Source organism: Podarcis pityusensis (genome assembly GCF_964106645.2).
Source record: "Podarcis pityusensis genome assembly, chromosome: 6".
In the NCBI taxonomy this organism is placed as follows: Eukaryota; Metazoa; Chordata; class Lepidosauria; order Squamata; family Lacertidae; genus Podarcis; species Podarcis pityusensis.
In genome coordinates, this window is record NC_138030.1 from 81837610 (window position 1) to 81852820 (window position 15211).

Consider the following 15211-nt stretch of genomic DNA (forward strand, 5'->3'; position numbering starts at 1 on the left):
TGTAACCCGAGGTATGACTGTATAGTTAAAAGAAAATGTGTACAATTCATAAAAAAGGTAAAGGGACCCCTGACCGTTAGGTCCAGTCGTGACCGACTCTGGGGTTGCGGTGCTCATCTCGCTTTATTGGCCGAGGGAGCCGGCGTACAGCTTCCGGGTCATGTGGCCAGTATAACTAAGCTGCTTCTGGCGAACCAGAGCAGCGCACGGAAACGCCGTTTACCTTCCCGCCAGAGCGGTACCTATTTATCTACTTGCACTTTGACGTGCTTTTGAACTGCTAGGTTGGCAGGAGCAGGGACCAAGCAACGGGAGCTCATCCCGTCATGGGGATTCAAACCGCCGACCTTCTGATCGGCAAGTCCTAGGCTCTGTGGTTTAACCCACAGCGCCACCCGCGTCCCTTGTACAATTCATACATTCATTCATAATAACAAACCATGAGCCTAGCTTTGAATGTCACTCTTAAGATGATGCCTTAGCTTGTGGCAGCCTGGCATCAGCAGGAGCTGAACAGGTTCCCCTTTAAACCAAAGTTTGGCTTGATGATGGTTTGGCATACAAATGAGACCAAAGTATAAGTAAACTTTATGCTGCTTCTTTTAATTATACTTGCTGAAATCAAAGACTTCCAGACCCCTCTGAAGACAAGTGGACCACAATGGCAACTCGTGTTTTAAGGTAGAATGATGCCTTACCTGTCAAATAGAATAAAGAAAGACTGTTACTGTCTCTCATGCCAGCTTTGGTTTTGTGTGTGTTTGTTTGTATTTTGGCTTACTATGGAACTTAAAAACAAATAGAGACAATTAAGAAGTTCAGAATTTTTGAAAGTATTAGCCCGTATAATTATATTTTGAAATATGTGTTTAGTAATTCTGAAGATACCAGTTTTTGTACTGAATATCTGTAACCAAACTGGTGTGGTGATCTTTGGGTATCTGCACCAAACAGCACAATTAAGCTATTTTTGCTTCATCCTTTGAAAAGAATACATATAGACAATCCTGTATGCACGAAATCTTCAATATAATTATTTGTGTGCACAGACACACTCACTTTTCCTTTCAACATTTGACATGACACTAGAACCATAAAGAGATATGCCTGGACAGCACTAAGGTAAAGGTAAAGGTACCCCTGCCCGTACGGGCCAGTCTTGACAGACTCTAGGGTTGTGTGCTCATCTCACTCTAGAGGCCGGGAGCCAGCGCTGTCTGCAGACACTTCCGGGTCACGTGGCCAGCGTGACGAAGCTGCTCTGGCAAGCCGGCACCAGCGCAGCACACGGAAACGCCGTTTACCTTCCCGCTAGTAAGCAGTCCCTATTTATCTACTTGCACCCGGGGTGCTTTTGAACTGCTAGGTTGGCAGGCGCTGGGACCAAGCAATGGGAGCGCACCCCGCCGCGGGGATTCGAACCGCCGACCATGCGATCGGCAAGTCCTAGGCGCTGAGGTTTTACCCACAGCGCCACCCGCGTCCCCTGGACAGCACTAGCACCTTCTTAACCACAATTTCACTGTTTAGTTCACTACTGAACATACTGGATTCTAAAATTTGTCTGTAAGAGCAGCCTCTTGCTTGCCTCCCCAGCTTGGTTTTTTTTAAATAAAATATTTGCTCTTACAGATCTGCAGCAGCAGTTGCTTTTTCTGGGTTGGTACTTTAAAGCTTGCCAGAAGACGCAGCACGGTCACCACCTCCCTCCCTCCCTCCTAACTCTCCTGTGTGGAGGAAGAGAACTATGGGCATATTGAATCATTGTCTTGCAAGGCTCTGCATGTTTTCTTAGTGCTTTCAGGTACCTGTATGTGCAAGGCTGTTCCCTAGTGGTGATTCTGCATCATTTTGTTTCCACCCCTCTATTTGCTCTTGCTCCTTGTTGCCTGAACTGATGTTGTCCGACAAGTGAAGGCAGAACTTGGTTTGGCAGTTGAGGAGCCAAGTAGCACCTTTAGTAGGATGGCATTTGGCTCAGAGTTGTCAGCTCCTATTTTGTAATCGCTGTTTTAAGACACAGTAGGGTAAATAAAGACAACAATGTTGCAGACTGCCCTGGAATCAGTATGAAGGGTGGCTCAGAACAACTAGGAAAAAATAGGTTTCACTTATCATAAATAAGTGGGCCATTCAGGTTAAAAGGAGATGAGAACTGGAGTGATTTTATTTTGGGCCTAGGGTCAAGTCCAGTTACAGTGCCAAATTGTCTGCTGCTTCCCTTTGCCTTCCTCCTCAAGTTCTAGACATTCACTGTTATGGTTTGCCCTAAACTTTCATTATCTGCCAGGTGAAAACTGGTCAGATTAGGGTGGCATTGTATACTACACTGAAGTGGGGAGAGAGAAAGTGCCATGTGTCTCTTTGAATAATGCTTCCAATGTAATGTATGAAAAAGATTGACCTGAAGTTGGGCTTATTTTTTTGAGGCCAACCGGAGTAGACATAAAGCTGAGGGTGAGCGAGCCTACATAGGAACATAGGTGCCTTATACTGAGTTTGACCAATGACCCATCTAGCTCAGTATTGTCTATGCTGTCTGGCAGTGACTTTCCAGAGTTTCAGAGAGGAAGTTTCTCCCAGTCTTACCTGGAGATGTCAGGGATTGGACCTGGGACCTTCTCATGCAAAGCAAGATGTTCCGTCACTCAGCTGCAGACCTTCATTCTAGGAATGTGGAAGTCTGCATGTGTTGAGACTGCAGACCTTTCAAACATACAAGCACCCTTGAAGGCCCAAGTCAGCTTGTCCCAACCTGATGTTCCAAGCCTCATCGGCCCCAGCCCATGTGACCAATTGTTATGGATAACAAGAGTTGTAGCCCAGCAACATCTGAAGGGCACCACTCTGGAGAAGCCTGAACTAAGTGGTGAAAAGGTAGGGTATAAATAAATTTAATAATATTTAACTCTAAGGTCCATATAGTTAAAGCTATGGTTTCCCCAGTAGTGATGTATGGAAGTGAGAGCTGGACCATAAAGAAGGCTGATCGCCGAAGAATTGATGCTTTTGAATTATGGTGCTGGAAGAGACTTTTGAGAGTCCCATAGACTGCAAGAAGATCAAACCGATCCATTCTGAAGGAAATCAGCCCTGAGTGCTCACTGGAAGGACAGATCCTGAAGCTGAGACTCTTAATATTTTGGCCACCTCATGAGAAGAGAAGACTCCCTGGAAAAGACCCTGATGTTGGGAAAGATGGAGGGCACAAGGAGAAGGGGACGACAGAGGACGAGATGGTTGGATAGTGTTCTCGAAGCTACCAGCATGAGTTTGACTAAACTGCGGGAGGCAGTGGAAGACAGAAGTGCCTGGCGTGCTCTGGTCCATGGGGTCACAAAGAGTCGGACACGACTAAACGACTAAACAACAACAACAACTCTGAGACTTTGGAGGGGAAAGTTCAGAGGGGGAGAATCATCAAACCAGTTCATAAACAAACATTTTTATCACAATTACTTTGCTTGCCTGAATAATTTTAGTGCTTTATTAAATAAATAAAGGATGACAAAAATAGATAGTTTTGATTTGGCAGACTTCAGCCTTTGCTGTGGCAGAGCTGCCTCAGCCTTAGCTGGAGTGAATTGACAGCAGATGTTGGTACAGGTAGCAGTGGCAGATCCCTAGCCAATGCTCTCAAGCCCATCGGCCACTCTCCTAGGTTGGAGGACAGAGCTGTGTATGCCACATGACCTGTCCTGCAACCCCAAAGCTAGTCTCTTTCCTTCAGGTATAGGCCACTGTCCCATTGCTAGTGCTGAAGTAAGATTCAATTGCCTGTCCAGTTGGCTTCAGTACATGGCGTGGGGGGTGGCATTTTGTCCTTTGCCTCAGGCTAGGAAATTTCTTGGTCCAGCCACATGTGTATAAAGGAATAAAGGAAAGAAAGAGGTGGGAGTGAAGGAGAAATGTTGTTGCTACCTGAAAACGGGGGTAATTGGAAAATGGGTTCTTTTCCTAGGGCATAACTCTAAACAATGCAGCTTTCCTGGCTAAAACAGGACCACTGGAGGCTATAATATGCACATAGAGCTATGATATGCACACAGAACTACACATTATGTTTTGTGATTTCGTCTAGGGACTGATATGGATTCCTGGATCTTTTCCATTGCTGGGATATTAGCAGTTTTAGAGGGTGATTTTCAGTGGGAAATGGTGCAAGGGGGAACTGGTTACATGCTGTTCTTTTGCTTCAAGTGCTGCCCGTAAATTGAATGTGGTCCCCCCCCCCAGAAAAAAAGAATAATGGAACTGCACATAATGTTTCCCCTCAGCAACTAGTACAAGTTATTTGATGCTTGCTATAATTTTATAGATGCACATAGAAAAAACCCTGTTAATTAAAAGGCTTTCATTTAAAAAACAAACAAATTCAAATTGGAAATGTTATGTTTAATGATGGAATCAACAGCCCTGCACATGCCCAACACGGTTGTAAGACTAACAGACTATACACCTTTAACTGTGAAAATGTTAGGAACATGCACATGCAACTTTAAACCATTTCATGTTTTTCACCATGAAATTGCAGCTAATGGATTAATGCATTGGTTGATCCAATCCATTTTATGAACATGGTGGGTTTTGGCTCTTATTTTGGGAAGAAAACAGACATTTTGAAGACACAAGGGAGATCCCCTGACAATTGTGGTCTAAAGACTTGGAAGGACCTTTAATCGTCATCTTTCACCTCTGAGCAGACATTAATATCACTTGTACATGAAGGCTCTGTGTGCTTGCAAATAAATGTTTGATGATTTTAAAAGTTGACTTTCCTTGCATTTGGAAGGACAAATGGCAAGCCCAATATATGTATCATGGTTTTGTTTTATAGATTTTTTCCACTAGTTCAAAATTTTGCACTTGATCAGCATATGGTATAGCCAAGCCTCATCTCGAGCAACTCTTTTGTTATCTTGTTATTGTTATAGGTCTTAATGACAGTTGTAAGCCACAGCTCTGGATGTAGGGGTTAGTCTACCCTGGGGAGAAGAGGGAGAAACAGCAGTGTGGATTATGGAAATATGAATTGATCTAAGAAGCAGCTCTCTTGTAATAGAATAGGGCTCAAAGAAAGACAGAGGAGAAGCTGGTGAAAAGACGATGGAATATGATGTGAAAATGATCATTTGAATGCTTTCCTTTTCATTCCCAGCTGCTGTGTTCTGGTGAAAAGGCATGCATTTGTATATCTTAAGGCTGGGTGAAAAAGGGCCAGATGAATAGAATTACTTGTTAGATATGTTTTCATTTTGAGCTGGGTAAATTATGTGCATTTTAATAGACTGTATGCATATGTTACCCATTTTATAGTACAGCTGTAATATTAGAGATTACTTTGTTAAAAATGTTCTCATTTTTATCAAGTGTAACATTTAATTTAATATTGGACAGTCTTTCAGATACTGCGTATTAACCAACAAAAAGTGAATGCTGAATTTGGCCTCTATCCATTGCCTTAAGCAGCAGTGTAATAAAAGCGCAAACATTCCATTGACGGTTATGTGTTCATCATTCCATGAGTTGAACAAAATAATTATTGTTCAGCGTTAAAGCAGTATCTTTAGCTGAAACTCTTGCAGTATCTTTCTGAGTGGTGCGTCCAATAATGTTTGCTCTAATAAGCATATGAAGACTGTTTGACTGATTCTCCTATTCATGTCCAGTGCAGAAGGCAGCTCAATTACTCACCCGTTACCACATTGTCAGTCTTTAGTGACCATTGTCAAACTCCTGCTCTTCCTTTCTAAAGTTTTGACCATGTGCATTGCCATTTTCTTGCATGCTTCTCTTGGTCAAGTTGCCTTCATGACACAGAGAACGTTTTCCACAAACCTGTACCTTGCTTACATGATTTGTGGTGAAGATTCACTTTTGCCACTGGCAAAAGGTCCAGTAGGAAATTATTGAGGTTATTGCAGAGTTTTCCTGTAACTATTTGCAATTTTTTAAAGCAGCGACTGCCAGATCAACTTCCCAAATAATAGGTTTTCTCTGAGGTAAACACAGTGAGAGGCTACCAAATCATGTTGCTAATAACTGGCTCATTTTGGATGTGATGTCAAAGAACCTTGGGCTCATGCATGTTCCCCTTCTCTTTTCTCAGGCAGGGCCAGGATGAGGAGATTGAAAGCTTTCACTTTACTTTACTATGCTTAGCCTTAGCTATAGTTTAGGGAAACAAGCTGATTTCAAACAATGGTTTATTATTTTGACTTGTTTCCTTAAACTATAATTATGATTAAGTGCAATTTTGGGTTCAGATGTAACAAACTGAGTTAAAAATGAAAGTGAACACTTCCATTGTCCTCCTTGTGACTACATTAGAGGAGGAGAGCAGAAAGGGAAATTCACAAGCACTGGTTCTGAAAAGGGAAAGGGAATGATCATGGTTTCCAGCCAAGAAAAGGCAGTTGAGGACGCTGGGCAGGTCCATTGATGGATATAGTCTAAGAATAGGGGATATGGACTGGGAAAGTGTGTGGCCTAGGAAGAGCCCCAAAAGCCAAATAGAGTGGCCTAGAGGACTGTATTTTGTTCCCAAGGTTCCCCACCCCTGACTTAGCTTGAGTACAGAGGCTGTGGACATGATGATGTTTCTTCCTATATCATTTTCAACCAGTATTGGAAAATAGCTTTTGCCTTGGAGAATTTAGGAGTCTATCTTCAAATTGCAGTTTTTGTAATTACTGCCAGAATCCCTTTGAACAACTCATAGCATCTGCACTTTGGCAATATTCATGCCAAGTGTGGTGTAATGGTTAAAATGTTGGACTGTGACCTGGGAGACCAGAGTTCGAATCCCCATTCAGCCATGAAGCTCACTGGGTGACCTTGGCCAGTCACCATTTCTCAGCATAACCTACCTCACTGGGTTGCTGCGAGGACGAAATGGGGAAGAGAACACCACTTTGAGCTCCTGGGGATAAAGAGGTGATATATAAATGTAATAAACACAAACGCAGAGATAAATGTTTGTGGAAGTAATGTGCTAATTATATTATGCATTTCAAATTATCAGGGATCATCCTCCTGTTATGTTTCTGATGTGGTTCTCAGAACTTAATATACCAAACCCTGGCGCAGTTCACAGATTATCAAGTAGTGGATGTGCATAGCTAAAATTATTATTTTGGGGGATCTGAACACAGTATTCAAAAGTATTGTTGTTGGAGCTTCCTATCACCTATCTTGTGATTTCTGTTCTGTGTTTCACACATTGAACAGATTATCTTTAAAAGAAGCAGGCCTGATAGCTGCGGTTATTCTTTACGCTGATCATATAAGTTCAGAGTGGATTCAGAATGAAAATTCAGAAGGACTGGGATTCCAAAGCTGAATCCACTAAAACACTAATTTGTAGTATTCACAACTTCCATATGGTGTTTCTAAAGCCCTGCAAAATGCATGCATTTGTATATCTTAAGGCTGGGTGGAAAAGGTGTTAGATCCCCTTCTGTCTCCCTTCTCCGATTTTCATTGTAAAGAAATGATGGTGTCATTGGATAAATTATTCATTTTTCTTGCTGTAGCACCCAGAGCCCAACTAATTAGATACTGCACAAATATGACTCACATAAGAGTGGTTTTGAGTCTTGCTATGTTTGCCAACCACAGGGTATAATGGAATCTCTGACTATAACAGCTCTAGAATCAGGTGTGTACTCACTTTCTAGAGACTCTTTTTGCTCTGGATGTCTGTGGTGTAGCTCAGCAAATATTTCCGTCGAGGCGTATTTCTTTGGAAGCAGGTTGAGCTACCATGTCTAGAAATCCGCCTTATTTTTATCTTAATTGTGTGATCAGAAAACTTAAATCCGGCACTTGGAGACCAGCATTAAGCAGATTTGTAAACAGTAGAACTACAATGCTACAATGCTACTCTCTGACATTTGTAAATAAATGGGATAAGAGGCAGTAGATTGATTGTTACAACTTTTGCTTTTGGTTTATCAGGAATATTTACCTAAAATTGTTTGCTTCTGTCCTGCATGCAGTTATTGTTTTGGTTTCAGAGGAACCTGAGTAATTGTAACTGCACAGCATCATAGACAATGTGGTATTAGGGGCTGAAGAATGGCTTTTATCTCAATACTTTTTGATTTTAACAATTATAAAATCTTATTGTAATAGATTTCATCCCAATATTCTAATCATACGTTGGATAAACATTAGTTGCACATTATTTTGGTACAATTTACCCTAACCCAATGCAGAGATAATATGATTCAATTTCACATTTCCGTCTAGTTCTAAATGCTTGTTATTCAAGGTTATCTAGGTACCTGGGGAAAACAGACTCTGATAAACAGATTCAGGCTAATCAGGATTTTATCACTTAGGGCCAAACTAGATATTATGATAGGCATGCTTTATTTATTTATTTTAAAACGCATGGTGAACATTGGCCACTAATTATTTTTTATAAAAATTAGTTGCATAGAGCAAGAAGGAGGGAGTTTGCCCCTTTTCTCCTGCAATGTTTTCCCACAGGAAGCAGCCCCCTCAGCTGCTGTTTAGCTCTCAAAGTGCTATTTTTGATAATATAGGTCATAGTTAAGCACAAGAAGCTATGAGGTGGGATTTTGTGTGTGTGTGTGTGAGAGAGAGAGAGAGAGAGAGAGAGAGAGAGACAGAGACAGACAGACAAAGCGTGAGAGAGAAAAAATGGCGCTAAGAGGAAAGGCTTCACCCTTCCTGCGCACCATGATTCTGATCTGGATTGTGGGAAAATTTAAGCAGTCAGCATACTTGTTAATGACTGTGCTTAACATAGCATTCAATTTTACCCTCAGTATCTCCTAGTCCTTGCTTTATAGGTTCTTCATCGCTTTAAGCAAAAATATTAAAACAATCCTTACTTTGGTCTCTGGCTCCAATTACAAAGTTGTTCTGATTATATCTGTATTCCTGCTGGTCTACAGTTCATGTAGGCCGCTTCCCGATGGGAATGGATGGATCTATTCAAGTCTGTCCCATTCCTCTTTCTGCATGAGGATAGGACTGAGGTCTTCTTGTTCCATTATATGTGGATTTCCAACAGAAAATCCTTTAAAATCCACAGGCACAAAACTTTTTTTTTTAATAGTACTTGTGAGGCATTTTGAATGCTGTATCTGTTCCTGTTAAATATTTGTTTGCCTTTGAAACTTTAAAAAATTCATAATACAGCTGCTCATAGCCTGCAGTGATTAGCACGCCTCCAGGAGTGATGGGACTTGATGATTTTCTCTGGCACTCCATGGGAACTATATGGAAAAGATATGGCTGCTCACATGTGAACAGTAAAGTGTTTATTAAGTGTTCATTCCGATTGGTTTGCAAAGAGGTTATATGGTACCATATCAAGCAGTTGTTATTCCACACACTGAAGTTCATTTTCTTGTCATTTTTCTTAATGTTTATGTTTATATTTATTGTGCAAGAGCCAAATGCACATTAATAGCACAGCCTCTTAAGTTTTCTTAACTTCAGTGGGACTTACTCCAAGATCAGTGGGTACAGCATTGCAACCTAAAGCTTTGGAGTCCCTTTATGAAGCCATTGGGAGAGGTCCTTAGGAATATTGGAGCATGACGCCATCAGTCAGCTAATGACACACAACTCTGTTTCTCAATATTATCTGAACCAGGAGAGGCTGTGCAAGCACTAGACTGGTGCTATAATGCTGTAGTGGACTGGATGTGGTCTAATAAACTGAATTTGAACCCTGAGAACACTGAGGCTCTGTTGGCAAGTGGTTCTTGTGTCCAGCAATCTTGCCAGTTGCCTATTCTGGACAGGATTGTACTCCCTCTAAAGAAGGAGTTATGTAGCTTTGTGGTAACTCCTGGATACATTTAGGTGGCCTCCATGACTAGAAGTGCCTTTTACCAGATTTACCGCTGTGGACACACCTGAATTGGGATCACTTTGCCGCTATTGTCTGTGCTCTGGTAATCTTGTGACTACATTAATGCAATGCACTCTATGTGAAGCTGCCTTTGGGCCTGGTTCAGAAGCTCCAATGGCTAGATTGCTGATTGGGGCAGACAGCTGATAGCATGTGATACCTCTTCTGAAACATCTGCAGTGGTTATCCATATGCTGTCAGGTCAGGTTCAACGTTCTTGTATTGCCATACAAAGCCTTGAACAACTTGGACACAGGATACCTCAAGAATCGCCTGAGTCCTTATATCCCAGCTTGTTCACTGAGATCATCTGGAGGAGTGCTGATTGTCTCTCATGTTACAGAGGCCTGGTCTAGACTGTAAGTTAAGCATTTAGTGTAGGTTCCATGCTGTGCGACATTCTTTCAGTAGAGATTTGGCAGCCACCCTCCCTTCCGACTTCTCTTGACGACCTTTTTATGCTGACAGGCCTTTGTAGCTGTTTAATAATTTTTTGATTAGCCACTTCAGTGATTTATCTGTATTGTTTTTAAGGTTGTCTTATATTTTAATGTAATACACCACCCAGGTATTTTATGATATAGCAGCATAGAAATACTTCTATAAACATACATGCATGCATGCATAGAGTTCTCAAGGAACTGAAAAGTGGAATGGTGCAACCACATTTGGAGTACAGGCAACTCCCCATTTGCATGTGAATGCATGCACACACTGTGCTGGGAACCCAGAAATGGGGAGCACCCCGGAGAGGACATCTTTGGGCTCTGGGGAGGGTCTCCTCACAAACCAGAGGTGCAGTGGGGCCTTTTGAGGCTGATCAGCCTTCCTGCCCGACAGCTGACATGTGGGCTAGTGCAGCAGCCACCACTGCTTCCCCATGCGTCAGCTGAGCAAGCCCTGTTGCCCCCTCCCACTCCCCAGTGAAGTGAAGGACATGAGGCAGGAGTTGGTAATGCAGGTGAGCTGTGCATAAGCAAGCTGCCAGCTAGCTCTGCCGAGGCTCTTTTTATTAGCATAATATGCAAAACCAGTCAGATAAATTTTGGACTGTGCCCTTTATACATCTTCCAATCACGCGATCGTCGGGTGGTACAAAGTTATTTGGCACCTGTTTCCACCGCTTTACTTTCCCCTTGAACAGTGTATGACAAAGGAGACAATGGTCACAGACAGGGCACGGCAGACCACTGAGAAAGCCAAAGGTTAGATAGAGGGCATGATGTTCAGACAGCTGTGGCTTGTCTGCAGGTGGAAGTGTGCTCCATACCCAGCAGTCATTCCAGATTCTTCTATTCCGGGCATGCCTTTTTTTAAAACAGACAAGTGCCGTGCTCCATAATATGTTCTGATAATTTGGGAATTGGCATAAATTATAAATATTTAGAGTTATTTAAAATATTATCAAATTTTAGAGATTCTCAGTTTAAGAATGGCAAATAAAATGGTTTCTAATTCTCGACAGAACTGTAATGATAACAAGATTCCTCAATGTTTACTGTGATGTTATACAGATACTAAAAGTGGAAAAAGAGCTATGTTGGTCCATGAGAAAAATTCAAAAACCATGATAGAGCTATACCGTTATTAAGCCAACCAAAATAAATCAAGACAGTATGCAAGCTTTTGTGTACTCCAGAATTCTTCATCAGGCTAGTTGGTACACAAAGCAAGGTGTGGGAAGGGAAAATCTTGGCTGATGGCAATGCCATGAGTCTATATCTGGTGGGAGTCTTGAGACATAATTTGAGAGGAGGTAGCAGGCATTCAAATGAGGTCCTTTAGGTGCTATGAAGGTATCAGATTGCTTGAAGGCCTATTGGGAACCAGAAGCATAGCAGTGGTGGACGCCCCATCCCTAGGAACCGAAAAACTGGCTCTTACCCAAACCAATCTTCATCCTTAGGTGAAACACAAGTTAAAGAGATCTTGTTTCCATCCTCTGGATACTTTTTTTGGGGGGGTGAGGAAGGTTTAAAGAGGAAGGAATTCTAGTTCTGGTTTTTTATTCTTGGCAGATGAAGGTTTCGTGACATTGTCTCCTTTCCAGTACAACAAATGCTCTTAAATGGGAAACAGCAATTTGCCTTTAAATATGTCACCACCAATTAATTAATTAATTAATTAATTAATACCTGCACTATATAAGTGGCTAAAATTGATTTCCTGTGGCCTCCACTAAGCCATTGACTGTGTGATTGTTGATGCCAATGCATGTTCAGCTACTGAGGAGGGAACGCTAAGAAATGAAACGTTTCCAAACTTGGCACTTCCGTCACTGAGGCCTATGGTCAGGAGGCCTTGTGTTGTGCTGACAAAAAGCAGGCGACAGAGGCACTGGCAGGCAACATTGCTGGAAAGCTCAGTGAAAAGGTCCAGGAGATGGAGAACCCAAGGGGCAAAGAGAACAAGAAGGAAAGGCTGAAGGAAAAGAGATGAACTAGCAGAGTGCCAAGCAGCATAGGTCTCCGAGGATTGGAAGTGATGGTCTTCATACAAGATGTCTCCCTTTTTATATCCATTATCCAGGTCTGCCCCTTGATGATACTCCAGACCTACTTGGCATGATATTTCTAAGTCAACTGTTTCGGTCATCGTTCCTCTTTGGTGGCACCTCTCTTGTCTGTACTAGTGGCGCAGATGAGGAAGTGAACAGATGCAGGCTTATATATGGAACATTATCATCTAAAGAGAGTTTACTTTAACTTGCCATTTCCCAGTTCAGTGGCATGTCAGGTTGAAGTGAATTCAGACTGAGAACAGGAGGATAACTGGATCCCCCCCCCCCGAGTATTTTTAATCAGTATGGTCTTTGGGCTGCTTGAGTACTCTAGAGCATCATATTCTAGATTAGTAAAATTATTCCTTTTCCCTCAACAAAGGATGTTGTTTCAGTTTTGTGCCTTGGAGCTTATGCCATTCGTCTAAGAACAAACAGAAATTCAATAAAATACATATTTCGTTGTTGCAAGGGCAGTGTCCAGCATTTGTTTGATAAGTAATTAAATTGTGGACCATTTCTAACAACTGTTTCTAAATTTAAACCATTTCTAACGAGCAAAGTGGTAACTGATTGATCTGATAGCTTTGTTGTTGACGCATAACGGTAAGATTCCCAGTTGCCTGCACTATATACAGAGATGCATTTCTTTCTCTGATTTCCTGAACTGTACATATGACTCCTAGAACATCCAGATGTGTCCAGGACATAGCCAAAAGGCATTATCCAGTAGACATCTTCCTTGTATACAGATATCTATATAATATTTTTTCATTAGCAGAGAATGAACACTTCAGTCCATCTTTGCAGCAAGAGTGGCAGCAATTCTTTACAAATCTGTCAACTTGGTCTGTCTACCAGCCAAGGCACGCCTTAAGTGCAAGTTTAATGGCTTTTTATTTTTCGTAGAACAATGGCCTGTCATAGAAATATTGTCAGTGCTATGCAAAATCAGCACTAAGATGCATAGTAATACTTTCTAAATATATCATTATTTTTACATTGTGTAATGAATATTTTAAACCAACTGCACAGTAGGCATTTAGAAAGCTTCTGGACAGCATGTTATTTTCATTCATTTAAAAATCTGAATAACACCTGTAATTAAGGGAGAAAACTGAGCCCTGCAAGCTAGGTAGGTTTCCATCTATTGATCTGTGTAAACCTGGCTTACACTGTCAGGGGAGAAACAGTCAACTGCTGAGCTGCTTTGTCACTGACATAAGCTGAGAGGATTTTTCCTCCCTATACTGTTTATACACCAGTCTATAGACCTGCTGGCTGGTTGAATTTTAAAGAGTGCGGAGGTTTAAAGACTTGTCCCCTGAGGGATGATCCTGCCAGTTGGGAAGCGAGCTGAGGCTGTGCTTTGCAGACGTTTGTGTTGTGTCTTTGTATACGCATGCGCGCCAATTGAGGATAGGGGGAGGGATGGAAAACAGCAGTGGGAAAGTCTTGTAGTTCATCTGCCTCGTACAATATTGCAGAGGAGACTGATACGTTTATCTATATCTATCTATCTATCTATCTATCTATCTATCTATCATCCATCTATCTATCATCTATCTTCTTTCTCTGTGTGCTCATTTTGGATTGAGGAGCGGAAATATCACAGGAATGTAATGAATTTTTGCAAATACAGATCCCCAGCAATGCCATCATCTGTGCTTACTAATCAGTGTTGTTAAGAAATGAGGGCTAAGTATAGTTTCAGGTGCTCTGTTAACAGGAATCTATATTTAGCACTGTGAAAGCCCAGCATATAAAAAACATACCCTACAGAACACAGAAATGCTGATTTCTCTACTGTGATAGTCCAAATAATCTGAGTAATTATTCAACACTGATTGTTGTTGTTGTTTTTAAAGGACCTGGGCATTAATTTGTATATCTGTATTTAGAGATGAGCGTGCAAACCCAGAGTTGTCTGTGACTGGACCTAACAGTCAGGGGTACCTTTACCTTTTCATTTAGATAGTTTCCTACCCATGTTGACCTGGTCCTAGGAGTGTCTTTAAAGTTTTCAGGTGTCCTCATTGTATTCCAAGCTTCCATCCACACTTGGACCACATATTACATGGGAATGCCTATTGCCAAGCTGTCTCAAAATACTGCCTTCCATTCATGTCAGAAGACTCTTGAGCAGGCAGTATGACAATCACTGATTTGTCATGTATGTGAAGTTGGTATCTGAAATAAGGTGCATCTGTTCTGATGTGTAATTCTCTAACCTAGCTACTCCTTTCCTTAAAAAAAGCCTTTTACTCACAAGTTTCTTATCTCCAGATGTACTAAGGCCTAAATAAATTTTATTTAGCACTTGCTCATATTCATCCTTCCTATGTGTGCTTTTCCCTTTCTCTCTCTCAAAATTTAGATTGTAAATTCCTAATGGCAGAATCCAGTTTCATTGTTTTGTTACTCTGCACAACACAGTGCACACTGCCGGCATTGCTACACTGTACTACTAATGTTCTGTGTGATTTTCATTTTCTAGACTTAAAGTCAGCTGGCAACCCTACTGATGTTGTCTATTTGGGATAATAGTTTCCATTATTACTCTACTAATTTTTCCAGGCATTGTGTAGTTTTTTATACCAACATTATTTCTATATTAACACACATTACTTGCTGCAAAACAACATCTTAAATAGAAAAGCGAAAAACAAGTTTACAATTCTTGTAGGATTATGGAGACATTAGGTTTATTTTCTTTTAAAATTAAGAATGAATTGCGCTTGTGACCTTGTTCTGCTGCCGCTGCCCTAAAGGGTTAACTGTACAATTTATGCTTTGTACCCAGTGAAGAGTTCCAG

General features: G+C 41.4%; 1 protein-coding gene across 2 annotated transcripts in view; it reads left to right on the top strand.

Moving 5' to 3' along the window:
* DENND1B (DENN domain containing 1B) overlaps window positions 1–15211 on the top strand; it is a 185653-nt gene that overhangs the window by 51374 nt on the left and 119068 nt on the right. The window lies entirely within an intron of this gene.